Here is a 10021-nt window from a genome sequence, read left to right as displayed (position 1 = left end):
AACATCGATCGGCTTCAGTTAGGAGCAGTAGCGAAGGAATCGCTCGATCGGGTTCAGTTAACATCCATTGATCGATCGCTCGGGTTCAGTAACGCGTAGCCTGCAGTGCAATCGCTTGGGTTCAGTTAGAGCCCAATGCCTCGCTCGGGTTCAGTTAGAGCCCAACGCCTCACACACGCGTGTACGTGTACGAGAGAAACGCGCATCGCTCGGCCCCCGACCACCCACCGTGACCGGGAACTCGCCGAAATTTTCCTCGCCCTCGCTTCTACCACGGCTTTTCCATCATGGATGGCCCAAAGAATGTCACGCAGTTGCGTCTCTGGCCCGGCCCTGGATGAAAAGCCCATTTTCTATCATGATTTTTTGTCATAGAAGTAGGAGCCCACCACATCTATGATGATACTGGGTTTTGTCACAATTATCGTCAGAGAAGTGTCATAAGTATGACAGAAAAAAATCGTTCGGCCCAAAATGTCACGGATGTGTCTTTTTTTTGTAGTGTTGTCACTTCGGGGTTGCCGGATCATAACACATAGTAGGTGACTAATGACTTGCAATATAGGATCAAGAACTCACATATATTCAAGAAAACATAATAGGTTCAAATCTGAAATCATGGCACTCGGGTCCTAGTGACAAGCATTAAGCATGGCAAAGTCATAGCAACATCAATCTTAGAACATAATGGATACTAGGGATCAAACCCTAACAAAACTAACTCGATTACATGGTAAATCTCATCCAACCCATCACCGTCCAACAAGCCTACGATGGGATTACTCACGCACGGCGGTGAGCATCATGAAATTGGTGATGGAGGATGGTTGATGATGACGATGGCGATGGATTCCCCTCTCCGAAGCCCTGAATGGACTCTAGATCAGCCCTCCCGAGGAAGAACGGGGCTTGGAGGCGGCTTTGTATCGTAAAACGCGATGAATCCTTCTCTCTGATTTTTTTTTCTCCCCGAAAGTGAATATATGGAGTTGGGGTTGAGGTCGGTGGAGCCTCAGGGGGCCCACGAGGCACGGGGCGCACCCTCGTGGACAGTGTGTGGGACCCCTGACGTTGATTCTTTTTCCAATATTTTTTATTAATTCCAAAAAGTTGCTCCGTGTATTTTCAGGTCATTCCGAGAACTTTTATTTCTGCACAAAAATAACACCATGACAGTTCTGCTGAAAACAACGCCAGTCCAGGTTAGTTCCGTTCAAATCATGCAAGTTAGAGTCCAAAACAAGGGCAAAAGTGTTTGGAAAAGTAGATATGTTGGGACATATCAACAAGCTCAGTGTGGCTGATGTGCAAATCTTCAAGAAGATGATGCAAGATCTCAAGGCAGAATTCAACAAGAAGCGTGAAGAAGCCAAAGGCTCTCGTGAGCGCACGAAGTACTATGCGCAGAAATGTGTGCAAGCACACAATGCAGCTGAAAAGAGGAAGGCTCTTGGGCGTCCTGGCATTGACCCCAACATGGCTGCCAAGAAAAACAAGAAGCCTACTAACACAAATCTCAACGCTCCAAGGTAGGGACAACCGAACATTGTCTTCCCTGCCAGCATGACTGGCTCGAAGCCAAAGGTCCCCTCAGCAGCTTCTGAGCAGAAGAAGACCAGGCAAGCTGAGGCTGAAGCTAGGAAGAGAAAGCTTCAAGACGCCCCTAACACTGCTCCCTCCAAGAAGAAGCTGAAGACTAAAGCTTCAAAGTCTTCACACAAAGCGCGGTTTCTGCCCTAGAACCACTAAATGTCAAACCAATCTCTGTTGCCCTACCTGCCTCAACAAACCATGAGCGTTGTCTTGTGATCCATGAGCCTACTTCCACAGAGGCTCCTGAATATGAAGAAATTCCAGGTGCTAATCCCATCACAGCTGAAGACATTGGTCATGATGACCATGTTGAAGATGATGAAGTCCTTCCTCAAATCGAACCAAATCCCATGGTATCATCGCCTGCTCCAACGAGCAGTGAATTGATCAGTATTGGCCGTCCTCTGACTCCTTGTCCTATGACGCCAATCACTCAAGATATGCCAGTGGATGATGAAGCTATTCTACGCACTCCTACAGCTCAAGTCACCACTCCGGTGCTTGAGACTCGGCAAGAAAGTCCTAAAGACTATGATTTCACAATCCCTTCACCACAGGTGTCACCTTCCTTCAGGAGGCTTCGCAAAGGTCCCAGGTCTTAGGCATCCATGTCAAGCATACCAGAAGAGGATGTGCAACCAACTGGCTCAGTAGCACGTCGAGTGTTCCATGACGCCATCCCCTCTGCGACTGCCAAAGCTGCTGAAGACATTTCGGCTGCATCAGCCGATGAAGAGAAAGAAGAAAAGAGAGAAGATACTCCCCCTGCCAGTGATCTAGTCCTACAAGCCGAGACTGTGCTTGTGCCAGACCCTCCAGTCGTTGAAGAGATGGAGGTTGAAACCAATGTGGCTACCACCAACACCACCATTGAAGCCAATGACGTTGTCATGGCTGAAGACAATGTGGAGCCCGGAGCCAATACTGCAACTGACAACATTGTGCAGAAAATCACTTCTGATGACGCCGTTCCTCCACCAAGGCCTCATACAATGGAACATGCCTTCAATCGAGGTGAGTTGGTGGCTGTCAAATGGCCTATCATGGTTCCACCCACTGCTCCCGAGCCACAATATGATTATCATGTGGAGCAGAGGCCTCAAACTTTGAAGCCAAAGCCAAGACTGCCAAGGCTTCCAAGTGCTGCAACAACATATGGCTCATTGAGTGTGCTCAACTTCAGAGAGCATAACACATTCTTCGACAGTGCCAAGAACCCATACAGGAAACCCAAGATCTCCTTTGACAGGTTTTGGAGCCGACAGCAACGAAGCTATTACTCTTACATCCTATACAACCAAGACCAGATTTTTCCTCATAAGCGTCTGGATTGTGATGCTATTGCTGGGCTGCCTTGCCTTGAAGAGGCTCTTGACTGCTTCAGAGATGTTGGGCTGCTGCCATTTGTGACGGACAAAGAGCACTGGAATGAAAAGCGTCTGCTGCAGTTTTACGCAACATTGCACATTCGAGGCTACAACAGGGATCCGAAGACTTGGATCCTTGAGTGGATGACAGGTGACGTTCATCATGAAGCCAAAGCTCAGGACATCATTGAGCTTACTTCACTACCCATTCCTGGTGAGTTGTATGAACCAGGTTGTCAGCTATATCAAAATGAACTGCAGAGCATCTTTCAGAAGCCAGAGCCCAATATGAGCCAGATGATGAGCATGATGAATCCATTGCCCCAAGATGCCGAGTACCCTAAGGAGTTCTTTGTTCAGGACCTAGAGTACTTGCCCCGCATGGTATATCACATTCTGAGGCGTACTATATGGCCTATGAAAGGCAACTCTTCTGAGGCCAAACTCGGCGGTGCCATGAAGACATTGGTCTTCTATATTGTCAATGGCATGAGATTCAATACCCAGGATTTCTTCATCCTCCAGCTTGCTGCTTCTAGCATTGATCTCTTTGGACTGAAGTTTTATGCTCCCTGGATTATGCGCCTGATAAAGCTTCATCCACTGCCGACTATCACCCTTCAGCACGCAATCACGTCATATTCTTGCGTGAAGTTGACATGTCCTATGAAGCCATCTACACTGATCCAGCAAAGGAGCCACTCCACTTGCAGAATGCTGAATATCAAAGCTTCACTCAACCTATTGATGGCATTCATGTACCAAACTCTGGTACTCCTACTTATCCTCTGGCTGGCAACTTGCATTTGCCGCATCCTGCCAATACTAAAGCCACTGCCGGCACAATTGCTCAAAGGCCTCAGAAGCATCCCCATGTCCTCAACGACTGTGAGCTTCTGGTATCTTTGCATCAAAAGCAGGATAGACATCATGAATGGCTAAAGCGCCAAATGCATAGTCTTCTGGTTGATGTCAATCGCATTCGCAACTTGGCCACCAAGAACTCTTTCGTCGCACATGAAGCCTATCGACGGTCCTGGAAGAGCCTTACATTGCTCCGCCCTGAAGATGATCTTCGCGAAGATGGCTTCACTGACAAATTCAAGTTTGAGTCCAGACCACCGCAATCTGCAAGTTGGCGTTCAACACCTTCTATTAAAAATTCTGAGTATTCATCTTCGTCTGCAACTATTATTGCGAGAGTCATCAATGACGAAGACGACGCCACTTCACCAGCATTAGCTTCTCTGCGTCAAGATTCTGCACCAGGCCCGTCTGCACCACCCAACTCCAATGTCGACCCTGCTACGCCAACATCTTCTCCACCTGGGAACGCGTAGATATTATATGTCTTCGAACCTTTTTGGTCCTTACTGACAAAAGGGGGAGAAGCATATGAGGTTGGTAGTCTTCAAGCGGGTCCATATGGGGTGGCTGCCTTATTTTTGCTAAGTGCTTGCAACTCTCGTTTTTGAAACTATTTGGCTCTTGAGTTGTAACACTTAAAGTTGATGGTTGTCTGCTACTTTTGCTGCTACTTTGTGATGCGATGATAAATTTTGCATGAAGTCATTCTGCAGATGTCCATTTCTCATTATGCATATCATTACTTTCATATATGCATGATGAATTGTCTTCATGATTGAAGATGGTCTCCACAAAGCAAAACCTGCCATGTGCATTTGCATTCAAAAGCAAAATACTATATGCACATCTTCAGGGGGAGCCTCTTCTAATCACTGAAGACAATGCTTATAAACCTAAACTTGTTGGAGAACGCAGTAATTTCAAAAAAAATCCTACGCACACGCAAGATCATGGTGATGGCATAGCAACGAGAGGGTAGAGTGTTTGTCCACGTACCCTCGTAGACCGTAAGCGGAAGCGTTAGCACAACGCGGTTGATGTAGTCGTATGTCTTCACGATCCGACCGATCCAAGCACCGAACGTACGGGGCCTCCGAGTCCAGCACACGTTCAGCTCGATGACGATCTCCGGTCTCCGATCCAGCCGAGCTCCGGAGATGAGTTCCATCAGCACGACGGCATGGTGACGATGATGATGTTCTACCGGCGCAGGGCTTCGTCTAAACTCCGCGACGATATGATCGAGGTGGAATATGGTGGAAGGGGGCACCGCACACGGCTAAGGAACGATCCGTAGATCAACTTGTGTGTCTATGGGGTGCCCCCCGCCCCCATATATAAAGGAGGGAGGGGGGAGGTGCGGCCGGCCCCCTAGGGGTGCGCCTGTAGGAGTCCTACTCCCACCGGGAGTAGGACTCCCCCCTCTTGTCTTAGTGGAGAAGGAAAGAGGGGAGGGGAAAGAGGAAAGGGGGGCGCCCCCCCCCCCTTCCTTGTCCTATTCGGACTAGGGGGGAGGGGGCGCGCGGCCTGCCCTGGCCGTCCCTCCTCTTCTCCCTCATGGCCCACTAAGGCCCATTAACCCCTGGGAGGGTTCCGGTAACCCCCCGGTGTTCCGGTAAAATCCTGATTTCACCCGGAACTATTTCGATGTCCAAACATAGGCTTCCAATATATCAATCTTTATGTCTCGACCATTTCGAGACTCCTCGTCATGCCCGTGATCACATCCGGGACTCCGAACAAACTTCAGTACATCAAAACTTATAAACTCATAATAAAACTGTCATCGTAACGTTAAGCGTGCGGACCCTACGGGTTCGAGAACTATGTAGACATGACCTAGAACCATTCTCGGTCAATAACCAATAGCGGGACCTGGATGCCCATATTGGTTCCTACATATTCTACGAAGATCTTTATCGGTCAAACCGCATAACAACATACGTTGTTCCCTTTGTCATCGGTATGTTACTTGCCCGAGATTTGATCGTCGGTATCCAATACCTAGCTCAATCTCGTTACCGGCAAGTCTCTTTACTCGTTCCGTAATACATCATCTTATAACTAACTCATTAGTTACAATACTTTCAAGGCTTAGGTGATGAGTATTACCGAGAGGGCCCAGAGATACCTCTCCGACAATCGGAGTGACAAAACCTAATCTCGAATTATGCCAACCCAACATGTACCTTCGGAAACACCTGTAGAGCACCTTTATAATCACCCAGTTACGTTGTGACGTTTGGTAGCACACAAAGTGTTCTTTCGGTAAACCGGAGTTGCACAATCTCATAGTTGCAGGAACTTTGTATAAGTCATGAAGAAAGCAATAGCAGTATACTAAACGATCAAGTGCTAGGCTAACGGAATGGGTCAAGTCAATCACATCATTCTTCTAATGATGTGATCCCATTAATCAAATGACAACTCATATCTATGGTTAGGAAACTTAACCATCTTTGATTAACGAGCTACTCAACTAGAGGCATACTAGTGACACTATGTTTGTCTATGTATTCACACATGTATTATGTTTCCGGTTAATACAATTCTAGCATGAATAATTAACATTTATCATGAAATAAGGAAATAAATAATAACTTTATTATTGCCTCTAGGGCATATTTCCTTCAGTCTCCCACTTGCACTAGAGTCAATAATCTAGTTCACATCGCCATGTGATTTAACACCAATATTCATATCTGTATATGATTAACACCCATAGTTCACATCGTCATGTGACCAACACCCAAAGGGTTTACTAGAGTCAATAATCTAGTTCACATTGCTATGTGATTAACACCCAAAGAGTACTAAGGTGTGATCATGTTTTGCTCATGAGAGAAGCTTAGTCAATGGGTCTATCACATTCAGAGTCGTATGTATTTTGCAAATATTCTATGTCTACAATGCTCTGCACGGAGCTACTCTAGCTAATTGCCCCCACTTTCAATATGTATCCAGATTGAGACTTAGAGTCATCTGGATCGGTGTAAAAGTTTGCACCTATGTAACTTTTACAACGAACTCTTTTATCACCTCCATAATCGAGAAACATCTCCTTAGTCCTCACTAAGGATATTCTTGACTGCTGTCCAGTGATCTACTATTAGATCAAAATTGTATTCCTTTGTCAAACACAGCAAGGTATACAATAGGTCTGGTTCACAGCATAGCATACTTTATAGAACCTATGACTAAGGCATAGGGAATGACTATTCATTCTTTTCTATTTTCTGCCATGGTCGGGTTTTTAGTCTTACTCAACTTCATACCTTTGCATCACAGGCAAGAACTCCTTCTTTGACTGTTCCATTTTGAACTATTTCAAAAATTTATCAAGGTATGTACTCATTGAAAAATGTTATCAAGCGTCTTGATCTATCTATATAGATCTTGATGCTCAATGTGTAAGCAGCTTCACCGAGGTCTTGCTTTGAAAAACTCTTATTCAAGTATCCTTTCATGCTATCCAGAATTTCCATATCATTTCCAATTAACAATATGTCATCCACATATAATATTAGAAATGCTACAGAGCTCCCACTCACTTTCTTGTAAATACAGACTTCTTCAAAAGTCTGTATAAAACTATATGCTTTGATCAACTCATCAAAGCGTATATTCCAACTCCGAGATGCTTGCACCAGTCCATAGATGGATCGCTGGAGCTTGCACAATTTGTTAGCACCTTTAGGATTGACAAAACCTTCTGGTTGCATCATATACAACTCTTCTTTAAGAAAACCATTAAGGAATGTAGTTTTGTTTATCCATTTGCCAGATTTCATAAAATGCGGCAATTGCTAACATGATTCAGACAAACTTAAGCATAGATACGAGTGAAAAACTCTCATCATAGTCAACACCTTGAACTTGTCGAAAACCTTTTGCGACAATTCTAGCTTTGTAGATAGTAACACTATCAGCGTCCGTCTTCCTCTTGAAGATCCATTTAATCTCAATGTCTCGCTAATCATTGGGCAAGTCAATCAAAGTCCATACTTTGTTTTCATACATGGATCTTATCTCAGATCTCATGGCCTCAAGCCATTTTGCGGAATCTGGGCTCACCCTCGCTTCTTCATAGTTCGTAGGTTCATCATGGTCTAGTAACATAACTTCCAGAACAGGATTACCGTACCACTCTGGTGCGGATCTTACTCTAGAAGACCTACGAGGTTCTGTAGTAACTTAATCTGAAGTTTCATGATCATCATCATTAACTTCCTCACTAATTTGTGTAGTAGTCACAGGAACAGATTTCTGTGATGAACTACTTTCAAATAAGGGAGCAGGTACAGTTACCTCATCAAGTTCTACTTTCCTCCCACTCACTTCTTTCGAGAGAAACTCCTTCTCTAGAAAGGATCCATTTTTTAGCAACGAATATCTTGCCTTCGGATCTGTGATAGAAGGTGTACCCAACAGTTTCCTTTGGGTATTCTATGAAGACGCACTTCTCCGATTTGGGTTTGAGCTTATCAGGATGAAACTTCTTCACATAAGCATCGCAGCCCCAAACTCTAAGAAACGACAACTTGGGTTTCTTGCTAAACCACAGTTCATATGGTGTCGTCTCAACGGATTTAGATGGTGCCCTTATAACGTGAATGCAGCTGTCTCTAATGCATAACCCCAAAACAATAGTGGTAAATCAGTAGGAGACATCATAGATCGCACCATATCCAATAAAGTGCGGTTACGACATTCGGACACACCATAACGTTGTGGTGTTCCAGGTGGCGTGAGCTGTGAAACTATTCCACATTGTTTTAATTGAAGACCAAACTCGTAACTCAAATATTCATCTCCACGATCAGATCGCAGAAACTTTATTTTCTTGTTACGATGATTTTCCACTTCACTCTGAAATTCTTTGAACCTTTCAACTATTTCAGACTTATGTTTCATCAAGTAGATATACCCATATCTTCTTAAATCATCTGTGAAGGTCAGAAAATAACGATACTCGCCACGAGCCTTAATACTCATTGGTCTGCATACATCAGTATGTATTATTTCCAACAAGTTTGTTGCTCGTTCCATTGTTCCAAAGAACGGAGTTTTAGTCATCTTGCCCAAAAGGCACGGTTCGCAAGCATCAAATGATTCATAACCAAGTGATTCCGAAAATCCATCTTTATGGAGTTTCTTCATGCGCTTTACACCGATATGACCCAAACGGCAGTGCCACAAATAAGTTGCACTATCATTATTAACTTTGCATCTTTTGGCATCAATATTATGAATATGTGTATCACTACGATCGAGATCCAATAAACTATTTTCATCGGGTGTATGACCATTGAAGGTTTTATTCATGTAAACAGAACAACAATTATTCTCTGACTTTAAATGAATAACGTATTGCAATAAAAATGATCAAATCATATTCATGCTCAACGCAAACGCTAAATAACATTTATTTAGGTTTAACACTTATCCCGAAAGTTTAGGGAGTGTGCGATGATGATCATATCAATCTTGGAACTACTTCCAACACTCATCGTCACTTCCCCTTCAACTAGTCTATGTTTATTCTGTAACTCCTGTTTCGAGTTACTAATCTTAGCAACCGAACAAGTATCAAATACTCAGGGGCTACTATAAACACTAGTAAGGCACATATCAAGAATTGTATATCAAATATACATTTGTTCACTTTGCCATCCTTCTTATCTACCAAATGTTCAGGGAATTTCCGCTTCCAGTGACCATTTCCTTTGCAGTGTAAGCACTCAGTTTCAGGCTATGGTCCAGCTTTGGGCTTCTTCTCAGGAGTGACAACTTGCTTGTCTTTCCACTTGAAGTTCCCTTTCTTTCCCTTTGCCCTTCTCTTGAAACTAGCGGTCTTGTCAATCATCAACACTTGATGCTCTTTCTTGATTTCTACCTTCGTCGATTTCAACATCACGAAGAGCTCAGGAATCGTTTTTGTCATCCCTTGCATACTATAGTTCATCACGAAGTTCTAGTAACTTAGTGATGGTGACTAGAGAATTCTGTCAATCACTATCTTATCTGGAAGATTAACTCCCACTTGATTCAAGCGATTGTAGTACCCAGACAATCTGAGCACATGCTCACTAGTTGAACGATTCTCCTCCATCTTTTAGCTATAGAACTTGTTGGAGACTTCATATCTCTCAACTCGGGTATTTGCTTGAAATATTAACTTCAATTCCTGGAAC

This window comes from Triticum dicoccoides, chromosome 6B (assembly GCF_002162155.2).
Source record: "Triticum dicoccoides isolate Atlit2015 ecotype Zavitan chromosome 6B, WEW_v2.0, whole genome shotgun sequence".
NCBI classification, from domain to species: Eukaryota; Viridiplantae; Streptophyta; class Magnoliopsida; order Poales; family Poaceae; genus Triticum; species Triticum dicoccoides.
Note: the sequence above shows the minus strand (reverse complement) of the source record.